The 22,077-nt window shown below is 43.0% G+C and overlaps 1 protein-coding gene, 21 non-coding genes and 2 pseudogenes across 23 annotated transcripts in view; 23 read left to right on the top strand and 1 right to left on the bottom strand.

Moving 5' to 3' along the window:
• The window catches only part of CDC20 (cell division cycle 20), a 59,581-nt gene that overhangs the window by 33,224 nt on the left and 4,280 nt on the right, over nucleotides 1-22,077 (bottom strand). The gene's annotated exons all lie outside the window — the stretch shown is intronic.
• LOC144931097 (U6 spliceosomal RNA) lies at nucleotides 76-182 on the top strand. The gene has a single exon (XR_013636497.1). It is a non-coding gene; the product is annotated as a U6 spliceosomal RNA (small nuclear RNA).
• LOC144931096 (U6 spliceosomal RNA) lies at nucleotides 994-1,100 on the top strand. Its single transcript, XR_013636496.1, has one exon. It is a non-coding gene; the product is annotated as a U6 spliceosomal RNA (small nuclear RNA).
• On the top strand, nucleotides 1,910-2,016 carry LOC144931095 (U6 spliceosomal RNA). The gene has a single exon (XR_013636495.1). It is a non-coding gene; the product is annotated as a U6 spliceosomal RNA (small nuclear RNA).
• LOC144931094 (U6 spliceosomal RNA) lies at nucleotides 2,828-2,934 on the top strand. Its single transcript, XR_013636494.1, has one exon. It is a non-coding gene; the product is annotated as a U6 spliceosomal RNA (small nuclear RNA).
• Nucleotides 3,744-3,850, top strand: LOC144931093 (U6 spliceosomal RNA). The gene has a single exon (XR_013636493.1). It is a non-coding gene; the product is annotated as a U6 spliceosomal RNA (small nuclear RNA).
• On the top strand, nucleotides 4,660-4,766 carry LOC144931092 (U6 spliceosomal RNA). The gene has a single exon (XR_013636492.1). It is a non-coding gene; the product is annotated as a U6 spliceosomal RNA (small nuclear RNA).
• LOC144931091 (U6 spliceosomal RNA) lies at nucleotides 5,576-5,682 on the top strand. Its single transcript, XR_013636491.1, has one exon. It is a non-coding gene; the product is annotated as a U6 spliceosomal RNA (small nuclear RNA).
• Nucleotides 6,492-6,598, top strand: LOC144931090 (U6 spliceosomal RNA). The gene has a single exon (XR_013636490.1). It is a non-coding gene; the product is annotated as a U6 spliceosomal RNA (small nuclear RNA).
• Nucleotides 7,408-7,514, top strand: LOC144931089 (U6 spliceosomal RNA). The gene has a single exon (XR_013636489.1). It is a non-coding gene; the product is annotated as a U6 spliceosomal RNA (small nuclear RNA).
• Nucleotides 8,324-8,430, top strand: LOC144931147 (U6 spliceosomal RNA). Its single transcript, XR_013636543.1, has one exon. It is a non-coding gene; the product is annotated as a U6 spliceosomal RNA (small nuclear RNA).
• On the top strand, nucleotides 9,240-9,346 carry LOC144931146 (U6 spliceosomal RNA). Its single transcript, XR_013636542.1, has one exon. It is a non-coding gene; the product is annotated as a U6 spliceosomal RNA (small nuclear RNA).
• LOC144931145 (U6 spliceosomal RNA) lies at nucleotides 10,156-10,262 on the top strand. Its single transcript, XR_013636541.1, has one exon. It is a non-coding gene; the product is annotated as a U6 spliceosomal RNA (small nuclear RNA).
• LOC144931144 (U6 spliceosomal RNA) lies at nucleotides 11,064-11,170 on the top strand. The gene has a single exon (XR_013636540.1). It is a non-coding gene; the product is annotated as a U6 spliceosomal RNA (small nuclear RNA).
• On the top strand, nucleotides 11,972-12,078 carry LOC144931143 (U6 spliceosomal RNA). The gene has a single exon (XR_013636539.1). It is a non-coding gene; the product is annotated as a U6 spliceosomal RNA (small nuclear RNA).
• On the top strand, nucleotides 12,880-12,986 carry LOC144931122 (U6 spliceosomal RNA). The gene has a single exon (XR_013636521.1). It is a non-coding gene; the product is annotated as a U6 spliceosomal RNA (small nuclear RNA).
• On the top strand, nucleotides 13,796-13,902 carry LOC144931142 (U6 spliceosomal RNA). Its single transcript, XR_013636538.1, has one exon. It is a non-coding gene; the product is annotated as a U6 spliceosomal RNA (small nuclear RNA).
• Nucleotides 14,711-14,817, top strand: LOC144931125 (U6 spliceosomal RNA). Its single transcript, XR_013636524.1, has one exon. It is a non-coding gene; the product is annotated as a U6 spliceosomal RNA (small nuclear RNA).
• Nucleotides 15,627-15,733, top strand: LOC144931141 (U6 spliceosomal RNA). The gene has a single exon (XR_013636537.1). It is a non-coding gene; the product is annotated as a U6 spliceosomal RNA (small nuclear RNA).
• On the top strand, nucleotides 16,543-16,649 carry LOC144931140 (U6 spliceosomal RNA). Its single transcript, XR_013636536.1, has one exon. It is a non-coding gene; the product is annotated as a U6 spliceosomal RNA (small nuclear RNA).
• LOC144931129 (U6 spliceosomal RNA) lies at nucleotides 17,415-17,510 on the top strand (annotated as a pseudogene).
• LOC144931139 (U6 spliceosomal RNA) lies at nucleotides 19,563-19,669 on the top strand. The gene has a single exon (XR_013636535.1). It is a non-coding gene; the product is annotated as a U6 spliceosomal RNA (small nuclear RNA).
• LOC144931138 (U6 spliceosomal RNA) lies at nucleotides 20,471-20,577 on the top strand. The gene has a single exon (XR_013636534.1). It is a non-coding gene; the product is annotated as a U6 spliceosomal RNA (small nuclear RNA).
• Nucleotides 21,343-21,438, top strand: LOC144931128 (U6 spliceosomal RNA; annotated as a pseudogene).

Below are 22,077 nucleotides of genomic sequence, written 5' to 3'. Positions count from 1 at the left end.
TTTTACAGGCCCCATGATGAAAAGGATGTTAGTACCCTGGTGTTACAAATACCCGTCGCGACACTAGTGTGTTCTGTACTTGCTCCGGCAGTACATATACTAAAATTGGAACGATACAGAGAAGATTAGCATGGCCCCTGCGCAAGGATGACACGCAAATTCGTGAAGCGTTCCATATTTTTCACCTTTTAATTCACATTCCTGAACGTCTGCTTGTGTTGCGGCCGAAACGTCGTGAGAATGTTATTATGTTTAATATGTATTATTTTATTATTTCCCTTCTACGTGACTTTACCGAAAGATCCAAGAATATTCCTGTACCTAATGGCAAACTAGCGTTGCTCAATTTATTTGCTTACACGAATGATACACTAAGTGTCTTCAGGATTTCAGCTGGTTGGCATTACACAGATCTGGGGGCTGGCGAGGAAGTACAGCAAGTAGGTTCCCGTACCTGTCTTTTCAGATCTTTGAGCGTTAGACTCATGTTTGTAGTTTTCCTGGCCACGTTGGTTTCTCCTTGAATGCAAAACTCCACTGTGGTCCTCCCTCAAAAATATATATTTTGTTTGGTGACACTGCGTTGGCCCGTGCTCGAAACGTCGCATATTTATTACTTTTCCTACGTGCTGAATGACCAAATGTGCTAATAAGAACGGCTTTGGCCCGTCAGTAAATTCAAACTGCCTCTGACCCAGGACATCTTTGTGCCATCCATGAAGGCACCTCCAGTGTGCCCACCTGTTCTATCCCACAATGCACTCGGGCATACAACATGCCAGTGAATCCCAACAAATATGTGCTCAATAAACACACTTCTTTAACGTAAAATACATATTTACATATCTATAATATTAGAATATAATGTTTCGTGAGTATTACTGCCAACACGTTGCTTTATTTAAACACTAGAACATCTTTTACAGGCCCCATGATGAAAAGTATGTTAGTATCCTGGTGTTACAAATACCCGTCGCGACACTAGTGTGTTCTGTACTTGCTCCGGCAGTACATATACTAAAATTGGAACGATACAGAGAAGATTAGCATGGCCCCTGCGCAAGGATGACACGCAAATTCGTGAAGCGTTCCATATTTTTCACCTTTTAATTCACATTCCTGAACGTCTGCTTGTGTTGCGGCCGAAACGTCGTGAGAATGTTATTATGTTTAATATGTATTATTTTATTATTTCCCTTCTACGTGACTTTACCGAAAGATCCAAGAATATTCCTGTACCTAATGGCAAACAAGCGTTGCTCAATTTATTTGCTTACACGAATGATACACTAAGTGTCTTCAGGATTTCAGCTGGTTGGCATTACACAGATCTGGGGGCTGGCGAGGAAGTACAGCAAGTAGGTTCCCGTACCTGTCTTTTCAGATCTTTGAGCGTTAGACTCATGTTTGTAGTTTTCCTGGCCACGTTGGTTTCTCCTTGAATGCAAAACTCCACTGTGACCCTCCCTCAAATATATACATTGTTTGGTGACACTGCGTTGGCCCGTGCTCGAAACGTCGCATATTTATTACTTTTCCTACGTACTGAATGACCAAATGTGCTAATAAGAACGGCTTTGGCCCGTCAGTAAATTCAAACTGCCTCTGACCCAGGACATCTTTGTGCCATCCATGAAGGCACCTCCAGTGTGCCCACCTGTTCTATCCCACAATGCACTCGGGCATACAACATGCCAGTGAATCCCAACAAATATGTGCTCAATAAACACACTTCTTTAACGTAAAATACATATTTACATATCTATAATATTAGAATATAATGTTTCGTGAGTATTACTGCCAACACGTTGCTTTTTTTAAACACTAGAACATCTTTTACAGGCCCCATGATGAAAAGGATGTTAGTACCCTGGTGTTACAAATACCCGTCGCGACACTAGTGTGTTCTGTACTTGCTCCGGCAGTACATATACTAAAATTGGAACGATACAGAGAAGATTAGCATGGCCCCTGCGCAAGGATGACACGCAAATTCGTGAAGCGTTCCATATTTTTCACCTTTTAATTCACATTCCTGAACGTCTGCTTGTGTTGCGGCCGAAACGTCGTGAGAATGTTATTATGTTTAATATGTATTATTTTATTATTTCCCTTCTACGTGACTTTACCGAAAGATCCAAGAATATTCCTGTACCTAATGGCAAACTAGCGTTGCTCAATTTATTTGCTTACACGAATGATACACTAAGTGTCTTCAGGATTTCAGCTGGTTGGCATTACACAGATCTGGGGGCTGGCGAGGAAGTACAGCAAGTAGGTTCCCGTACCTGTCTTTTCAGATCTTTGAGCGTTAGACTCATGTTTGTAGTTTTCCTGGCCACGTTGGTTTCTCCTTGAATGCAAAACTCCACTGTGGTCCTCCCTCAAAAATATATATTTTGTTTGGTGACACTGCGTTGGCCCGTGCTCGAAACGTCGCATATTTATTACTTTTCCTACGTGCTGAATGACCAAACGTGCTAATAAGAACGGCTTTGGCCCGTCAGTAAATTCAAACTGCCTCTGACCCAGGACATCTTTGTGCCATCCATGAAGGCACCTCAAGTGTGCCCACCTGTTCTATCCCACAATGCACTCGGGCATACAACATGCCAGTGAATCCCAACAAATATGTGCTCAATAAGCACACTTCTTTAACGTAAAATACATATTTACATATCTATAATATTAGAATATAATGTTTCCTGAGTATTACTGCCAACACGTTGCTTTTTTTAAACACTAGAACATCTTTTACAGGCCCCATGATGAAAAGGATGTTAGTACCCTGGTGTTACAAATACCCGTCGCGACACTAGTGCGTTCTGTACTTGCTCCGGCAGTACATATACTAAAATTGGAACGATACAGAGAAGATTAGCATGGCCCCTGCGCAAGGATGACACGCAAATTCGTGAAGCGTTCCATATTTTTCACCTTTTAATTCACATTCCTGAACGTCTGCTTGTGTTGCGGCCGAAACGTCGTGAGAATGTTATTATGTTTAATATGTATTATTTTATTATTTCCCTTCTACGTGACTTTACCGAAAGATCCAAGAATATTCCTGTACCTAATGGCAAACAAGCGTTGCTCAATTTATTTGCTTACACGAATGATACACTAAGTGTCTTCAGGATTTCAGCTGGTTGGCATTACACAGATCTGGGGGCTGGCGAGGAAGTACAGCAAGTAGGTTCCCGTACCTGTCTTTTCAGATCTTTGAGCGTTAGACTCATGTTTGTAGTTTTCCTGGCCACGTTGGTTTCTCCTTGAATGCAAAACTCCACTGTGGTCCTCCCTCAAATATATACATTGTTTGGTGACACTGCGTTGGCCCGTGCTCGAAACGTCGCATATTTATTACTTTTCCTACGTGCTGAATGACCAAATGTGCTAATAAGAACGGCTTTGGCCCGTCAGTAAATTCAAACTGCCTCTGACCCAGGACATCTTTGTGCCATCCATGAAGGCACCTCCAGTGTGCCCACCTGTTCTATCCCACAATGCACTCGGGCATACAACATGCCAGTGAATCCCAACAAATATGTGCTCAATAAGCACACTTCTTTAACGTAAAATACATATTTACATATCTATAATATTAGAATATAATGTTTCCTGAGTATTACTGCCAACACGTTGCTTTTTTTAAACACTAGAACATCTTTTACAGGCCCCATGATGAAAAGGATGTTAGTACCCTGGTGTTACAAATACCCGTCGCGACACTAGTGTGTTCTGTACTTGCTCCGGCAGTACATATACTAAAATTGGAACGATACAGAGAAGATTAGCATGGCCCCTGCGCAAGGATGACACGCAAATTCGTGAAGCGTTCCATATTTTTCACCTTTTAATTCACATTCCTGAACGTCTGCTTGTGTTGCGGCCGAAACGTCGTGAGAATGTTATTATGTTTAATATGTATTATTTTATTATTTCCCTTCTACGTGACTTTACCGAAAGATCCAAGAATATTCCTGTACCTAATGGCAAACAAGCGTTGCTCAATTTATTTGCTTACACGAATGATACACTAAGTGTCTTCAGGATTTCAGCTGGTTGGCATTACACAGATCTGGGGGCTGGCGAGGAAGTACAGCAAGTAGGTTCCCGTACCTGTCTTTTCAGATCTTTGAGCGTTAGACTCATGTTTGTAGTTTTCCTGGCCACGTTGGTTTCTCCTTGAATGCAAAACTCCACTGTGGTCCTCCCTCAAATATATACATTGTTTGGTGACACTGCGTTGGCCCGTGCTCGAAACGTCGCATATTTATTACTTTTCCTACGTGCTGAATGACCAAATGTGCTAATAAGAACGGCTTTGGCCCGTCAGTAAATTCAAACTGCCTCTGACCCAGGACATCTTTGTGCCATCCATGAAGGCACCTCCAGTGTGCCCACCTGTTCTATCCCACAATGCACTCGGGCATACAACATGCCAGTGAATCCCAACAAATATGTGCTCAATAAGCACACTTCTTTAACGTAAAATACATATTTACATATCTATAATATTAGAATATAATGTTTCGTGAGTATTACTGCCAACACGTTGCTTTTTTTAAACACTAGAACATCTTTTACAGGCCCCATGATGAAAAGGATGTTAGTACCCTGGTGTTACAAATACCCGTCGCGACACTAGTGTGTTCTGTACTTGCTCCGGCAGTACATATACTAAAATTGGAACGATACAGAGAAGATTAGCATGGCCCCTGCGCAAGGATGACACGCAAATTCGTGAAGCGTTCCATATTTTTCACCTTTTAATTCACATTCCTGAACGTCTGCTTGTGTTGCGGCCGAAACGTCGTGAGAATGTTATTATGTTTAATATGTATTATTTTATTATTTCACTTCTACGTGACTTTACCGAAAGATCCAAGAATATTCCTGTACCTAATGGCAAACAAGCGTTGCTCAATTTATTTGCTTACACGAATGATACACTAGGTGTCTTCAGGATTTCAGCTGGTTGGCATTACACAGATCTGGGGGCTGGCGAGGAAGTACAGCAAGTAGGTTCCCGTACCTGTCTTTTCAGATCTTTGAGCGTTAGACTCATGTTTGTAGTTTTCCTGGCCACGTTGGTTTCTCCTTGAATGCAAAACTCCACTGTGGTCCTCCCTCAAATATATACATTGTTTGGTGACACTGCGTTGGCCCGTGCTCGAAACGTCGCATATTTATTGCTTTTCCTACGTGCTGAATGACCAAATGTGCTAATAAGAACGGCTTTGGCCCGTCAGTAAATTCAAACTGCCTCTGACCCAGGACATCTTTGTGCCATCCATGAAGGCACCTCCAGTGTGCCCACCTGTTCTATCCCACAATGCACTCGGGCATACAACATGCCAGTGAATCCCAACAAATATGTGCTCAATAAGCACACTTCTTTAACGTAAAATACATATTTACATATCTATAATATTAGAATATAATGTTTCGTGAGTATTACTGCCAACACGTTGCTTTTTTTAAACACTAGAACATCTTTTACAGGCCCCATGATGAAAAGGATGTTAGTACCCTGGTGTTACAAATACCCGTCGCGACACTAGTGTGTTCTGTACTTGCTCCGGCAGTACATATACTAAAATTGGAACGATACAGAGAAGATTAGCATGGCCCCTGCGCAAGGATGACACGCAAATTCGTGAAGCGTTCCATATTTTTCACCTTTTAATTCACATTCCTGAACGTCTGCTTGTGTTGCGGCCGAAACGTCGTGAGAATGTTATTATGTTTAATATGTATTATTTTATTATTTCACTTCTACGTGACTTTACCGAAAGATCCAAGAATATTCCTGTACCTAATGGCAAACAAGCGTTGCTCAATTTATTTGCTTACACGAATGATACACTAGGTGTCTTCAGGATTTCAGCTGGTTGGCATTACACAGATCTGGGGGCTGGCGAGGAAGTACAGCAAGTAGGTTCCCGTACCTGTCTTTTCAGATCTTTGAGCGTTAGACTCATGTTTGTAGTTTTCCTGGCCACGTTGGTTTCTCCTTGAATGCAAAACTCCACTGTGGTCCTCCCTCAAATATATACATTGTTTGGTGACACTGCGTTGGTCCGTGCTCGAAACGTCGCATATTTATTACTTTTCCTACGTGCTGAATGACCAAATGTGCTAATAAGAACGGCTTTGGCCCGTCAGTAAATTCAAACTGCCTCTGACCCAGGACATCTTTGTGCCATCCATGAAGGCACCTCCAGTGTGCCCACCTGTTCTATCCCACAATGCACTCGGGCATACAACATGCCAGTGAATCCCAACAAATATGTGCTCAATAAGCACACTTCTTTAACGTAAAATACATATTTACATATCTATAATATTAGAATATAATGTTTCGTGAGTATTAATGCCAACACGTTGCTTTTTTTAAACACTAGAACATCTTTTACAGGCCCCATGATGAAAAGGATGTTAGTACCCTGGTGTTACAAATACCCGTCGCGACACTAGTGTGTTTTGTACTTGCTCCGGCAGTACATATACTAAAATTGGAACGATACAGAGAAGATTAGCATGGCCCCTGCGCAAGGATGACACGCAAATTCGTGAAGCGTTCCATATTTTTCACCTTTTAATTCACATTCCTGAACGTCTGCTTGTGTTGCGGCCGAAACGTCGTGAGAATGTTATTATGTTTAATATGTATTATTTTATTATTTCCCTTCTACGTGACTTTACCGAAAGATCCAAGAATATTCCTGTACCTAATGGAAAACAAGCGTTGCTCAATTTATTTGCTTACACGAATGATACACTAGGTGTCTTCAGGATTTCAGCTGGTTGGCATTACACAGATCTGGGGGCTGGCGAGGAAGTACAGCAAGTAGGTTCCCGTACCTGTCTTTTCAGATCTTTGAGCGTTAGACTCATGTTTGTAGTTTTCCTGGCCACGTTGGTTTCTCCTTGAATGCAAAACTCCACTGTGGTCCTCCCTCAAATATATACATTGTTTGGTGACACTGCGTTGGCCCGTGCTCGAAACGTCGCATATTTATTACTTTTCCTACGTGCTGAATGACCAAATGTGCTAATAAGAACGGCTTTGGCCCGTCAGTAAATTCAAACTGCCTCTGACCCAGGACATCTTTGTGCCATCCATGAAGGCACCTCCAGTGTGCCCACCTGTTCTATCCCACAATGCACTCGGGCATACAACATGCCAGTGAATCCCAACAAATATGTGCTCAATAAGCACACTTCTTTAACGTAAAATACATATTTACATATCTATAATATTAGAATATAATGTTTCGTGAGTATTAATGCCAACACGTTGCTTTTTTTAAACACTAGAACATCTTTTACAGGCCCCATGATGAAAAGGATGTTAGTACCCTGGTGTTACAAATACCCGTCGCGACACTAGTGTGTTCTGTACTTGCTCCGGCAGTACATATACTAAAATTGGAACGATACAGAGAAGATTAGCATGGCCCCTGCGCAAGGATGACACGCAAATTCGTGAAGCGTTCCATATTTTTCACCTTTTAATTCACATTCCTGAACGTCTGCTTGTGTTGCGGCCGAAACGTCGTGAGAATGTTATTATGTTTAATATGTATTATTTTATTATTTCCCTTCTACGTGACTTTACCGAAAGATCCAAGAATATTCCTGTACCTAATGGCAAACAAGCGTTGCTCAATTTATTTGCTTACACGAATGATACACTAGGTGTCTTCAGGATTTCAGCTGGTTGGCATTACACAGATCTGGGGGCTGGCGAGGAAGTACAGCAAGTAGGTTCCCGTACCTGTCTTTTCAGATCTTTGAGCGTTAGACTCATGTTTGTAGTTTTCCTGGCCACGTTGGTTTCTCCTTGAATGCAAAACTCCACTGTGGTCCTCCCTCAAATATATACATTGTTTGGTGACACTGCGTTGGCCCGTGCTCGAAACGTCGCATATTTATTACTTTTCCTACGTGCTGAATGACCAAATGTGCTAATAAGAACGGCTTTGGCCCGTCAGTAAATTCAAACTGCCTCTGACCCAGGACATCTTTGTGCCATCCATGAAGGCACCTCCAGTGTGCCCACCTGTTCTATCCCACAATGCACTCGGGCATACAACATGCCAGTGAATCCCAACAAATATGTGCTCAATAAGCACACTTCTTTAACGTAAAATACATATTTACATATCTATAATATTAGAATATAATGTTTCGTGAGTATTACTGCCAACACGTTGCTTTTTTTAAACACTAGAACATCTTTTACAGGCCCCATGATGAAAAGGATGTTAGTACCCTGGTGTTACAAATACCCGTCGCGACACTAGTGTGTTCTGTACTTGCTCCGGCAGTACATATACTAAAATTGGAACGATACAGAGAAGATTAGCATGGCCCCTGCGCAAGGATGACACGCAAATTCGTGAAGCGTTCCATATTTTTCACCTTTTAATTCACATTCCTGAACGTCTGCTTGTGTTGCGGCCGAAACGTCGTGAGAATGTTATTATGTTTAATATGTATTATTTTATTATTTCACTTCTACGTGACTTTACCGAAAGATCCAAGAATATTCCTGTACCTAATGGCAAACAAGCGTTGCTCAATTTATTTGCTTACACGAATGATACACTAGGTGTCTTCAGGATTTCAGCTGGTTGGCATTACACAGATCTGGGGGCTGGCGAGGAAGTACAGCAAGTAGGTTCCCGTACCTGTCTTTTCAGATCTTTGAGCGTTAGACTCATGTTTGTAGTTTTCCTGGCCACGTTGGTTTCTCCTTGAATGCAAAACTCCACTGTGGTCCTCCCTCAAATATATACATTGTTTGGTGACACTGCGTTGGTCCGTGCTCGAAACGTCGCATATTTATTACTTTTCCTACGTGCTGAATGACCAAATGTGCTAATAAGAACGGCTTTGGCCCGTCAGTAAATTCAAACTGCCTCTGACCCAGGACATCTTTGTGCCATCCATGAAGGCACCTCCAGTGTGCCCACCTGTTCTATCCCACAATGCACTCGGGCATACAACATGCCAGTGAATCCCAACAAATATGTGCTCAATAAGCACACTTCTTTAACGTAAAATACATATTTACATATCTATAATATTAGAATATAATGTTTCGTGAGTATTAATGCCAACACGTTGCTTTTTTTAAACACTAGAACATCTTTTACAGGCCCCATGATGAAAAGGATGTTAGTACCCTGGTGTTACAAATACCCGTCGCGACACTAGTGTGTTTTGTACTTGCTCCGGCAGTACATATACTAAAATTGGAACGATACAGAGAAGATTAGCATGGCCCCTGCGCAAGGATGACACGCAAATTCGTGAAGCGTTCCATATTTTTCACCTTTTAATTCACATTCCTGAACGTCTGCTTGTGTTGCGGCCGAAACGTCGTGAGAATGTTATTATGTTTAATATGTATTATTTTATTATTTCCCTTCTACGTGACTTTACCGAAAGATCCAAGAATATTCCTGTACCTAATGGCAAACAAGCGTTGCTCAATTTATTTGCTTACACGAATGATACACTAGGTGTCTTCAGGATTTCAGCTGGTTGGCATTACACAGATCTGGGGGCTGGCGAGGAAGTACAGCAAGTAGGTTCCCGTACCTGTCTTTTCAGATCTTTGAGCGTTAGACTCATGTTTGTAGTTTTCCTGGCCACGTTGGTTTCTCCTTGAATGCAAAACTCCACTGTGGTCCTCCCTCAAATATATACATTGTTTGGTGACACTGCGTTGGCCCGTGCTCGAAACGTCGCATATTTATTACTTTTCCTACGTGCTGAATGACCAAATGTGCTAATAAGAACGGCTTTGGCCCGTCAGTAAATTCAAACTGCCTCTGACCCAGGACATCTTTGTGCCATCCATGAAGGCACCTCCAGTGTGCCCACCTGTTCTATCCCACAATGCACTCGGGCATACAACATGCCAGTGAATCCCAACAAATATGTGCTCAATAAGCACACTTCTTTAACGTAAAATACATATTTACATATCTATAATATTAGAATATAATGTTTCGTGAGTATTACTGCCAACACGTTGCTTTTTTTAAACACTAGAACATCTTTTACAGGCCCCATGATGAAAAGGATGTTAGTACCCTGGTGTTACAAATACCCGTCGCGACACTAGTGTGTTCTGTACTTGCTCCGGCAGTACATATACTAAAATTGGAACGATACAGAGAAGATTAGCATGGCCCCTGCGCAAGGATGACACGCAAATTCGTGAAGCGTTCCATATTTTTCACCTTTTAATTCACATTCCTGAACGTCTGCTTGTGTTGCGGCCGAAACGTCGTGAGAATGTTATTATGTTTAATATGTATTATTTTATTATTTCCCTTCTACGTGACTTTACCGAAAGATCCAAGAATATTCCTGTACCTAATGGCAAACAAGCGTTGCTCAATTTATTTGCTTACACGAATGATACACTAAGTGTCTTCAGCTGGTTGGCATGACACAGATCTGGGGGCTGGCGAGGAAGTACAACAAGTAGGTTCCCGTACCTGTCTTTTCAGATCTTTGAGCGTTAGACTCATGTTTGTAGTTTTCCTGGCCACGTTGGTTTCTCCTTGAATGCAAAATTACACTGTGGTCCTCCCTCAAATATATACATTTTTTGGTGACACTGCGTTGGCCCGTGCTCGAAACGTCGCATACTTATTTCTTTTCCTACGTGCTGAATGACAAAATGTGCAAATAAGAACGGCTTTGACCCGTCAGTAAATTCAAACTGCCTCTGACCCAGGACATCTTTGTGCCATCCATGAAGGCACCTCCAGTGTGCCCACCTGTTCTATCCCACAATGCACTCCTGCATAAAACATGCCAGTCAATCCCAACAAATATGTGCTCAATAAACACACTTCTTTAACGTAAAATTCATATCTACATATCTATAATATTAGAATATAATGTTTCGTGAGAATTACTGCCAACACGTTGCTCTTTTTAAACACTAGAACATATTTGACAGGCCCCATGGTGAAAAGCATGTTAGTACCCTGGTGTTACAAATACCCGTCGCGACACTAGTGTGTTGTGTACTTGCTCCGGCAGTACATATACTAAAATTGGAACGATACAGAGAAGATTAGCATGGCCCCTGCGCAAGGATGACACGCAAATTCGTGAAGCGTTCCATATTTTTCACCTTTTAATTCACATTCCTGAACGTCTGCTTGTGTTGCGGCCGAAACGTCGTGAGAATGTTATTATGTTTAATATGTATTATTTTATTATTTCCCTTCTACGTGACTTTACCGAAAGATCCAAGAATATTCCTGTACCTAATGGCAAACAAGCGTTGCTCAATTTATTTGCTTACACGAATGATACACTAAGTGTCTTCAGCTGGTTGGCATGACACAGATCTGGGGGCTGGCGAGGAAGTACAACAAGTAGGTTCCCGTACCTGTCTTTTCAGATCTTTGAGCGTTAGACTCATGTTTGTAGTTTTCCTGGCCACGTTGGTTTCTCCTTGAATGCAAAACTACACTGTGGTCCTCCCTCAAATATATACATTCTTTGGTGACACTGCGTTGGCCCGTGCTCGAAACGTCGCATATTTATTTCTTTTCCTACGTGCTGAATGACAAAATGTGCAAATAAGAACGGCTTTGACCCGTCAGTAAATTCAAACTGCCTCTGACCCAGGACATCTTTGTGCCATCCATGAAGGCACCTCCAGTGTGCCCACCTGTTCTATCCCACAATGCACTCCTGCATAAAACATGCCAGTCAATCCCAACAAATATGTGCTCAATAAACACACTTTTTTAACGTAAAATTCATATCTACATATCTATAATATTAGAATATAATGTTTCGTGAGAATTACTGCCAACACGTTGTTCTTTTTAAACACTAGAACATCTTTTACAGGCCCCATGGTGAAAAGCATGTTAGTACCCTGGTGTTAAAAATACCCGTCGCGACACTAGTGTGTTGTGTACTTGCTCCGGCAGTACATATACTAAAATTGGAACGATACAGAGAAGATTAGCATGGCCCCTGCGCAAGGATGACACGCAAATTCGTGAAGCGTTCCATATTTTTCACCTTTTAATTCACATTCCTGAACGTCTGCTTGTGTTGCGGCCGAAACGTCGTGAGAATGTTATTATGTTTAATATGTATTATTTTATTATTTCCCTTCTACGTGACTTTTTCGAAAGATCCAAGACTATTCCTGTACCTAATGGCAAACAAGCGTTGCTCAATTTATTTGCTTACACGAATGATACACTAAGTGTCTTCAGCTGGTTGGCATGACACAGATCTGGGGGCTGGCGAGGAAGTACAACAAGTAGGTTCCCGTACCTGTCTTTTCAGATCTTTGAGCGTTAGACTCATGTTTGTAGTTTTCCTGGCCACGTTGGTTTCTCCTTGAATGCAAAATTACACTGTGGTCCTCCCTCAAATATATACATTCTTTGGTGACACTGCGTTGGCCCGTGCTCGAAACGTCGCATACTTATTTCTTTTCCTACGTGCTGAATGACCAAATGTGCTAATAAGAACGGCTTTGGCCCGTCAGTAAATTCAAACTGCCTCTGACCCAGGACATCTTTGTGCCATCCATGAAGGCACCTCCAGTGTGCCCACCTGTTCTATCCCACAATGCACTCGGGCATACAACATGCCAGTGAATCCCAACAAATATGTGCTCAATAAGCACACTTCTTTAACGTAAAATACATATTTACATATCTATAATATTAGAATATAATGTTTCGTGAGTATTAATGCCAACACGTTGCTTTTTTTAAACACTAGAACATCTTTTACAGGCCCCATGATGAAAAGGATGTTAGTACCCTGGTGTTACAAATACCCGTCGCGACACTAGTGTGTTCTGTACTTGCTCCGGCAGTACATATACTAAAATTGGAACGATACAGAGAAGATTAGCATGGCCCCTGCGCAAGAATGACACGCAAATTCGTGAAGCGTTCCATATTTTTCACCTTTTAATTCACATTCCTGAACGTCTGCTTGTGTTGCGGCCGAAACGTCGTGAGAATATTATTATGTTTAATATGTATTATTTTATTATTTCCCTTCTACGTGACTTTACCGAAAGATCCAAGAATATTCCTGTACCTAATGGCAAACAAGCGTTGCTCAATTTATTTGCTTACACGAATGATACACTAAGTGTCTTCAGGATTTCAGCTGGTTGGCATTACACAGATCTGGGGGCTGGCGAGGAAGTACAGCAAGTAGGTTCCCGTACCTGTCTTTTCAGATCTTTGAGCGTTAGACTCATGTTTGTAGTTTTCCTGGCCACGTTGGTTTCTCCTTGAATGCAAAACTCCACTGTGGTCCTCCCTCAAATATATACATTGTTTGGTGACACTGCGTTGGCCCGTGCTCGAAACGTCGCATATTTATTACTTTTCCTACGTGCTGAATGACCAAATGTGCTAATAAGAACGGCTTTGGCCCGTCAGTAAATTCAAACTGCCTCTGACCCAGGACATCTTTGTGCCATCCATGAAGGCACCTCCAGTGTGCCCACCTGTTCTATCCCACAATGCACTCGGGCATACAACATGCCAGTGAATCCCAACAAATATGTGCTCAATAAGCACACTTCTTTAACGTAAAATACATATTTACATATCTGTAATATTAGAATATAATGTTTCCTGAGTATTACTGCCAACACGTTGCTTTTTTTAAACACTAGAACATCTTTTACAGGCCCCATGATGAAAAGGATGTTAGTACCCTGGTGTTACAAATACCCGTCGCGACACTAGTGTGTTCTGTACTTGCTCCGGCAGTACATATACTAAAATTGGAACGATACAGAGAAGATTAGCATGGCCCCTGCGCAAGGATGACACGCAAATTCGTGAAGCGTTCCATATTTTTCACCTTTTAATTCACATTCCTGAACGTCTGCTTGTGTTGCGGCCGAAACGTCGTGAGAATGTTATTATGTTTAATATGTATTATTTATTATTTCCCTTCTACGTGACTTTACCGAAAGATCCAAGAATATTCCTGTACCTAATGGCAAACAAGCGTTGCTCAATTTATTTGCTTACACGAATGATACACTAAGTGTCTTCAGGATTTCAGCTGGTTGGCATTACACAGATCTGGGGGCTGGCGAGGAAGTACAGCAAGTAGGTTCCCGTACCTGTCTTTTCAGATCTTTGAGCGTTAGACTCATGTTTGTAGTTTTCCTGGCCACGTTGGTTTCTCCTTGAATGCAAAACTCCACTGTGGTCCTCCCTCAAATATATACATTGTTTGGTGACACTGCGTTGGCCCGTGCTCGAAACGTCGCATATTTATTACTTTTCCTACGTGCTGAATGACCAAATGTGCTAATAAGAACGGCTTTGGCCCGTCAGTAAATTCAAACTGCCTCTGACCCAGGACATCTTTGTGCCATCCATGAAGGCACCTCCAGTGTGCCCACCTGTTCTATCCCACAATGCACTCGGGCATACAACATGCCAGTGAATCCCAACAAATATGTGCTCAATAAGCACACTTCTTTAACGTAAAATACATATTTACATATCTATAATATTAGAATATAATGTTTCGTGAGTATTACTGCCAACACGTTGCTTTTTTTAAACACTAGAACATCTTTTACAGGCCCCATGATGAAAAGGATGTTAGTACCCTGGTGTTACAAATACCCGTCGCGACACTAGTGTGTTCTGTACTTGCTCCGGCAGTACATATACTAAAATTGGAACGATACAGAGAAGATTAGCATGGCCCCTGCGCAAGGATAACACGCAAATTCGTGAAGCGTTCCATATTTTTCACCTTTTAATTCACATTCCTGAACGTCTGCTTGTGTTGCGGCCGAAACGTCGTGAGAATGTTATTATGTTTAATATGTATTATTTTATTATTTCCCTTCTACGTGACTTTACCGAAAGATCCAAGAATATTCCTGTACCTAATGGCAAACAAGCGTTGCTCAATTTATTTGCTTACACGAATGATACACTAGGTGTCTTCAGGATTTCAGCTGGTTGGCATTACACAGATCTGGGGGCTGGCGAGGAAGTACAGCAAGTAGGTTCCCGTACCTGTCTTTTCAGATCTTTGAGCGTTAGACTCATGTTTGTAGTTTTCCTGGCCACGTTGGTTTCTCCTTGAATGCAAAACTCCACTGTGGTCCTCCCTCAAATATATACATTGTTTGGTGACACTGCGTTGGCCCGTGCTCGAAACGTCGCATATTTATTACTTTTCCTACGTGCTGAATGACCAAATGTGCTAATAAGAACGGCTTTGACCCGTCAGTAAATTCAAACTGCCTCTGACCCAGGACATCTTTGTGCCATCCATGAAGGCACCTCCAGTGTGCCCACCTGTTCTATCCCACAATGCACTCCTGCATAAAACATGCCAGTCAATCCCAACAAATATGTGCTCAATAAACACACTTCTTTAACGTAAAATTCATATCTACATATCTATAATATTAGAATATAATGTTTCGTGAGAATTACTGCCAACACGTTGCTCTTTTTAAACACTAGAACATCTTTTACAGGCCCCATGGTGAAAAGCATGTTAGTACCCTGGTGTTACAAATACCCGTCGCGACACTAGTGTGTTGTGTACTTGCTCCGGCAGTACATATACTAAAATTGGAACGATACAGAGAAGATTAGCATGGCCCCTGCGCAAGGATGACACGCAAATTCGTGAAGCGTTCCATATTTTTCACCTTTTAATTCACATTCCTGAACGTCTGCTTGTGTTGCGGCCGAAACGTCGTGAGAATGTTATTATGTTTAATATGTATTATTTTATTATTTCCCTTCTACGTGACTTTACCGAAAGATCCAAGAATATTCCTGTACCTAATGGCAAACAAGCGTTGCTCAATTTATTTGCTTACACGAATGATACACTAGGTGTCTTCAGGATTTCAGCTGGTTGGCATTACACAGATCTGGGGGCTGGCGAGGAAGTACAGCAAGTAGGTTCCCGTACCTGTCTTTTCAGATCTTTGAGCGTTAGACTCATGTTTGTAGTTTTCCTGGCCACGTTGGTTTCTCCTTGAATGCAAAACTCCACTGTGGTCCTCCCTCAAATATATACATTGTTTGGTGACACTGCGTTGGCCCGTGCTCGAAACGTCGCATATTTATTACTTTTCCTACGTGCTGAATGACCAAATGTGCTAATAAGAACGGCTTTGACCCGTCAGTAAATTCAAACTGCCTCTGACCCAGGACATCTTTGTGCCATCCATGAAGGCACCTCCAGTGTGCCCACCTGTTCTATCCCACAATGCACTCCTGCATAAAACATGCCAGTCAATCCCAACAAATATGTGCTCAATAAACACACTTCTTTAACGTAAAATTCATATCTACATATCTATAATATTAGAATATAATGTTTCGTGAGAATTACTGCCAACACGTTGCTCTTTTTAAACACTAGAACATCTTTTACAGGCCCCATGGTGAAAAGCATGTTAGTACCCTGGTGTTACAAATACCCGTCGCGACACTAGTGTGTTGTGTACTTGCTCCGGCAGTACATATACTAAAATTGGAACGATACAGAGAAGATTAGCATGGCCCCTGCGCAAGGATGACACGCAAATTCGTGAAGCGTTCCATATTTTTCACCTTTTAATTCACATTCCTGAACGTCTGCTTGTGTTGCGGCCGAAACGTCGTGAGAATGTTATTATGTTTAATATGTATTATTTTATTATTTCCCTTCTACGTGACTTTATCGAAAGATCCAAGAATATTCCTGTACCTAATGGCAAACAAGCGTTGCTCAATGTATTTGCTTACACGAATGATACACTAAGTGTCTTCAGGATTTCAGCTGGTTGGCATTACACAGATCTGGGGGCTGGCGAGGAAGTACAGCAAGTAGGTTCCCGTACCTGTCTTTTCAGATCTTTGAGCGTTAGACTCATGTTTGTAGTTTTCCTGGCCACGTTGGTTTCTCCTTGAATGCAAAACTCCACTGTGGTCCTCCCTCAAATATATACATTCTTTGGTGACACTGCGTTGGCCCATGCTCGAAACGTCGCATATTTATTACTTTTCCTACGTGCTGAATGACCAAATGTGCTAATAAGAACGGCTTTGGCCCGTCAGTAAATTCAAACTGCCTCTGACCCAGGACATATTTGTGCCATCCATGAAGGCACCTCCAGTGTGCCCACCTGTTCTATCCCACAATGCACTCGGGCATACAACATGCCAGTGAATCCCAAAAAATATGTGCTCAATAAACACACTTCTTTAACGTAAAATTCATATCTACATATCTATAATATTAGAATATAATGTTTCGTGAGAATTACTGCCAACACGTTGCTTTATTTAAACACTAGAACATCTTTTACAGGCCCCATGATGAAAAGTATGTTAGTATCCTGGTGTTACAAATACCCGTCGCGACAGAGAAGATTAGCATGGCCCCTGCGCAAGGATGACACGCAAATTCGTGAAGCGTTCCATATTTTTCACCTTTTATTCAATTTATTATGCTCCATAATAAATTGCTGGGGCACATGCCAATTCGTTTCTCGTGTCGTGACGTAAATGGAGTCACTATGTCGTTTATCGCCAGCTACTGTCACAAGAGTGGGACTGTGCATCTTGAGCACAGTATGGCATGGAAGCGGACCCCAAGGGGCATGGTTCTGGTGACGGTCAGAGAGAGGTCAAGTAAGGACGTGATATTCTGGATGAACCCGAGAGGGCACGTGAAGGGTAGCGAGGGGGCCCAAAGGGTGGCTTGAGGGACTCGTGATGCTTGGTCGAGAACCTTCTGGAAAAATCCAAAAGAGGGCGTGGCCGAAGGCAGAGCGAGGCCACTCTCAGGAGCATAAAAGGGAAGTCCTGAGAGCATTTGCGGCTGTCTGTTGGAATGGAACCCATCGGTGCTACGGCTCTTCGATCCTTGGTCTTTACACTCGGCATCGTGCATCAGGTAGTGTTTTACTGACTGATCCGGTTATGTAGTTACCCCGTTGTGGTAAAGGGTGACAAGAAATGTCCCTAGTGGTCCTCAAGGTAGGGCTGCTGATGTGTGGAATGGAAAATTGCAACGATATAACTTTGTGGTACACGCCGTTCTGTGGGGCAAAGTATAGGGGCTGCAGATTAACGGTTGCTGCACCTTGAGGTGCAACAGACTGAGTCGACCTTGAAGCGTGTCTTCCTTGACCCGGTACATGGGTCGATCTTGAGGCACGACTTCTTTGGCCAGGGATGCCGGAAGACGTCCAAATTGTACTTAAGAGGTGTGTGATTTGATGGGCATTTGAAGGTTCATACGTCGCCCCATCACCACCTGATTGTTGAGGGAGGTGTGTGATTGGATGGGCACTTATAAGGTTTAGACTTCGCCCTATCACCACCTAACTAATTGATGTGATGGTTGCACGGTGGCAGGGGACCCTGACATCCATGTTGTGTCGATGGGTGTGTGTGTATCCAGTCTGATCGTTTGTTGTGCATCCGTCACGACTGAAACCGTTGTTATCCCGCCGGGCGGGATCCCTTCATCTCCACTACCCAAGGGCCGGGTGGCTGATGTGTCCAACGAGCTGGGGCGTGTGTCCGCGGATGTCGTGCCTCAGGAGTTTCAGGTTTTCCACCCACAGGATTCCAGCGCCTGGCACCCTTGGAGTTGCCGGTTGCGCCGACCGGATGTGGATTGGGGAGAGTGGAGCAGCCGTCACCCACTTCTCCTCCCGTTGTTCTTCTTCCCGGGAGGTGCCGCACCCGTTGGGCGTTCTTCAAGTCCGCCCGTTGAAATGACCCTTTCTCGTCTTATTGATCCCTACGCCGTTGGAGATCGCACACACGAGCCGGACTGTGCTGCCGGTTGGACTTGGTCCTTCATGTGCTCGTGGGTTGTGACATGTTTACGGGCGTTGGGTCGTGGACATTGTCTGGGGGTTGTGTTGGTCATGTGTGTGTCTGTGTAATGCTGTGTGTAATGCTGTGTGTAATGCTGTGTGTGTGTAATGCTGTGTGTGTCGTGCAGCGGCGAGCGAGCTGCGCTGTTACGAACCCCGCCACCCGAGTTAGATTCCCGCTCACGGCCAACGCCACCGGTGACAGCGATTATCTGAACCGGTCCCGTGGGACTCCCTCACGACCGGCGTCACCTCTCGGCCACCGCCTTTGTCTCTCCCAGCCGCCGACATTCATCTTTACCACGTGAAGAATGAACAGCAGAGACTCAAGTGACCCCCCCCCCACCGCCACCATCAACCTCCCCACACATCCAGCGCAGTGCGAGGCCGCCCCGGTTTTTACAATCCCACAATGCATTGGGGCTGGAAAAACGAGAGTTAAATCCAAACAAAAATATGCTCAATAAGCACAGTTTAGACGCGAAAACTGATTATTCTCGATAACAATAACATTAGTTTCAAATGTGTATGAGTACGATTGTTAGTAATTTATCTAAAATAAAATAACACAAGTTTTTGTGGGGCCCATAGTGTAAAGTGTATACTGGCCGCGGTACTATAAATACCCGTCGCGACATTAGTGTGTTCTGTACTTGCTCCGGCAGTACATATACTAAAATTGGAACGATACAGAGAAGATTAGCATGGCCCCTGCGCAAGGATGACACGCAAATTCGTGAAGCGTTCCATATTTTTCACCTTTTAATTCACATTCCTGAACGTCTGCTTGTGTTGCGGCCGAAACGTCGTGAGAATGTTATTATGTTTAATATGTATTATTTTATTATTTCCCTTCTACGTGACTTTACCGAAAGATCCAAGAATATTCCTGTACCTAATGGCAAACAAGCGTTGCTCAATTTATTTGCTTACACGAATGATACACTAAGTGTCTTCAGCTGGTTGGCATGACACAGATCTGGGGGCTGGCGAGGAAGTACAACAAGTAGGTTCCCGTACCTGTCTTTTCAGATCTTTGAGCGTTAGACTCATGTTTGTAGTTTTCCTGGCCACGTTGGTTTCTCCTTGAATGCAAAACTCCACTGTGGTCCTCCCTCAAATATATACATTCTTTGGTGACACTGCGTTGGCCCGTGCTCGAAACGTCGCATATTTATTTCTTTTCCTACGTGCTGAATGACAAAATGTGCAAATAAGAACGGCTTTGACCCGTCAGTAAATTCAAACTGCCTCTGACCCAGGACATCTTTGTGCCATCCATGAAGGCACCTCCAGTGTGCCCACCTGTTCTATCCCACAATGCACTCCTGCATAAAACATGCCAGTCAATCCCAACAAATATGTGCTCAATAAACACACTTCTTTAACGTAAAATTCATATCTACATATCTATAATATTAGAATATAATGTTTCGTGAGAATTACTGCCAACACGTTGCTCTTTTTAAACACTAGAACATCTTTTACAGGCCCCATGGTGAAAAGCATGTTAGTAACCTGGTGTTACAAATACCCGTCGCGACACTAGTGTGTTGTGTACTTGCTCCGGCAGTACATATACTAAAATTGGAACGATACAGAGAAGATTAGCATGGCCCCTGCGCAAGGATGACACGCAAATTCGTGAAGCGTTCCATATTTTTCACCTTTTAATTCACATTCCTGAACGTCTGCTTGTGTTGCGGCCGAAACGTCGTGAGAATGTTATTATGTTTAATATGTATTATTTTATTATTTCCCTTCTACGTGACTTTATCGAAAGATCCAAGAATATTCCTGTACCTAATGGCAAACAAGCGTTGCTCAATTTATTTGCTTACACGAATGATACACTAAGTGTCTTCAGGATTTCAGCTGGTTGGCATTACACAGATCTGGGGGCTGGCGAGGAAGTACAGCAAGTAGGTTCCCGTACCTGTCTTTTCAGATCTTTGAGCGTTAGACTCATGTTTGTAGTTTTCCTGGCCACGTTGGTTTCTCCTTGAATGCAAAACTCCACTGTGGTCCTCCCTCAAATATATACATTCTTTGGTGACACTGCGTTGGCCCGTGCTCGAAACGTCGCATATTTATTACTTTTCCTACGTGCTGAATGACCAAATGTGCTAATAAGAACGGCTTTGGCCCGTCAGTAAATTCAAACTGCCTCTGACCCAGGACATATTTGTGCCATCCATGAAGGCACCCCCAGTGTGCCCACCTGTTCTATCCCACAATGCACTCGTGCATACAACATGCCAGTGAATCCCAAAAAATATGTGCTCAATAAACACACTTCTTTAACGTAAAATTCATATCTACATATCTATAATATTAGAATATAATGTTTCGTGAGAATTACTGCCAACACGTTGCTTTATTTAAACACTAGAACATCTTTTACAGGCCCCATGATGAAAAGTATGTTAGTATCCTGGTGTTACAAATACCCGTCGCGACAGAGAAGATTAGCATGGCCCCTGCGCAAGGATGACACGCAAATTCGTGAAGCGTTCCATATTTTTCACCTTTTATTCAATTTATTATGCTCCATAATAAATTGCTGGGGCACATGCCAATTCGTTTCTCGTGTCGTGACGTAAATGGAGTCACTATGTCGTTTATCGCCAGCTACTGTCACAAGAGTGGGACTGTGCATCTTGAGCACAGTATGGCATGGAAGCGGACCCCAAGGGGCATGGTTCTGGTGACGGTCAGAGAGAGGTCAAGTAAGGACGTGATATTCTGGATGAACCCGAGAGGGCACGTGAAGGGTAGCGAGGGGGCCCAAAGGGTGGCTTGAGGGACTCGTGATGCTTGGTCGAGAACCTTCTGGAAAAATCCAAAAGAGGGCGTGGCCGAAGGCAGAGCGAGGCCACTCTCAGGAGCATAAAAGGGAAGTCCTGAGAGCATTTGCGGCTGTCTGTTGGAATGGAACCCATCGGTGCTACGGCTCTTCGATCCTTGGTCTTTACACTCGGCATCGTGCATCAGGTAGTGTTTTACTGACTGATCCGGTTATGTAGTTACCCCGTTGTGGTAAAGGGTGACAAGAAATGTCCCTAGTGGTCCTCAAGGTAGGGCTGCTGATGTGTGGAATGGAAAATTGCAACGATATAACTTTGTGGTACACGCCGTTCTGTGGGGCAAAGTATAGGGGCTGC

Source organism: Lampetra fluviatilis, chromosome 3 (genome assembly GCF_964198595.1).
Source record: "Lampetra fluviatilis chromosome 3, kcLamFluv1.1, whole genome shotgun sequence".
NCBI classification, from domain to species: domain Eukaryota; kingdom Metazoa; phylum Chordata; class Hyperoartia; order Petromyzontiformes; family Petromyzontidae; genus Lampetra; species Lampetra fluviatilis.
Note: the sequence above shows the minus strand (reverse complement) of the source record. Positions and strands in the feature narration are given on the sequence as shown.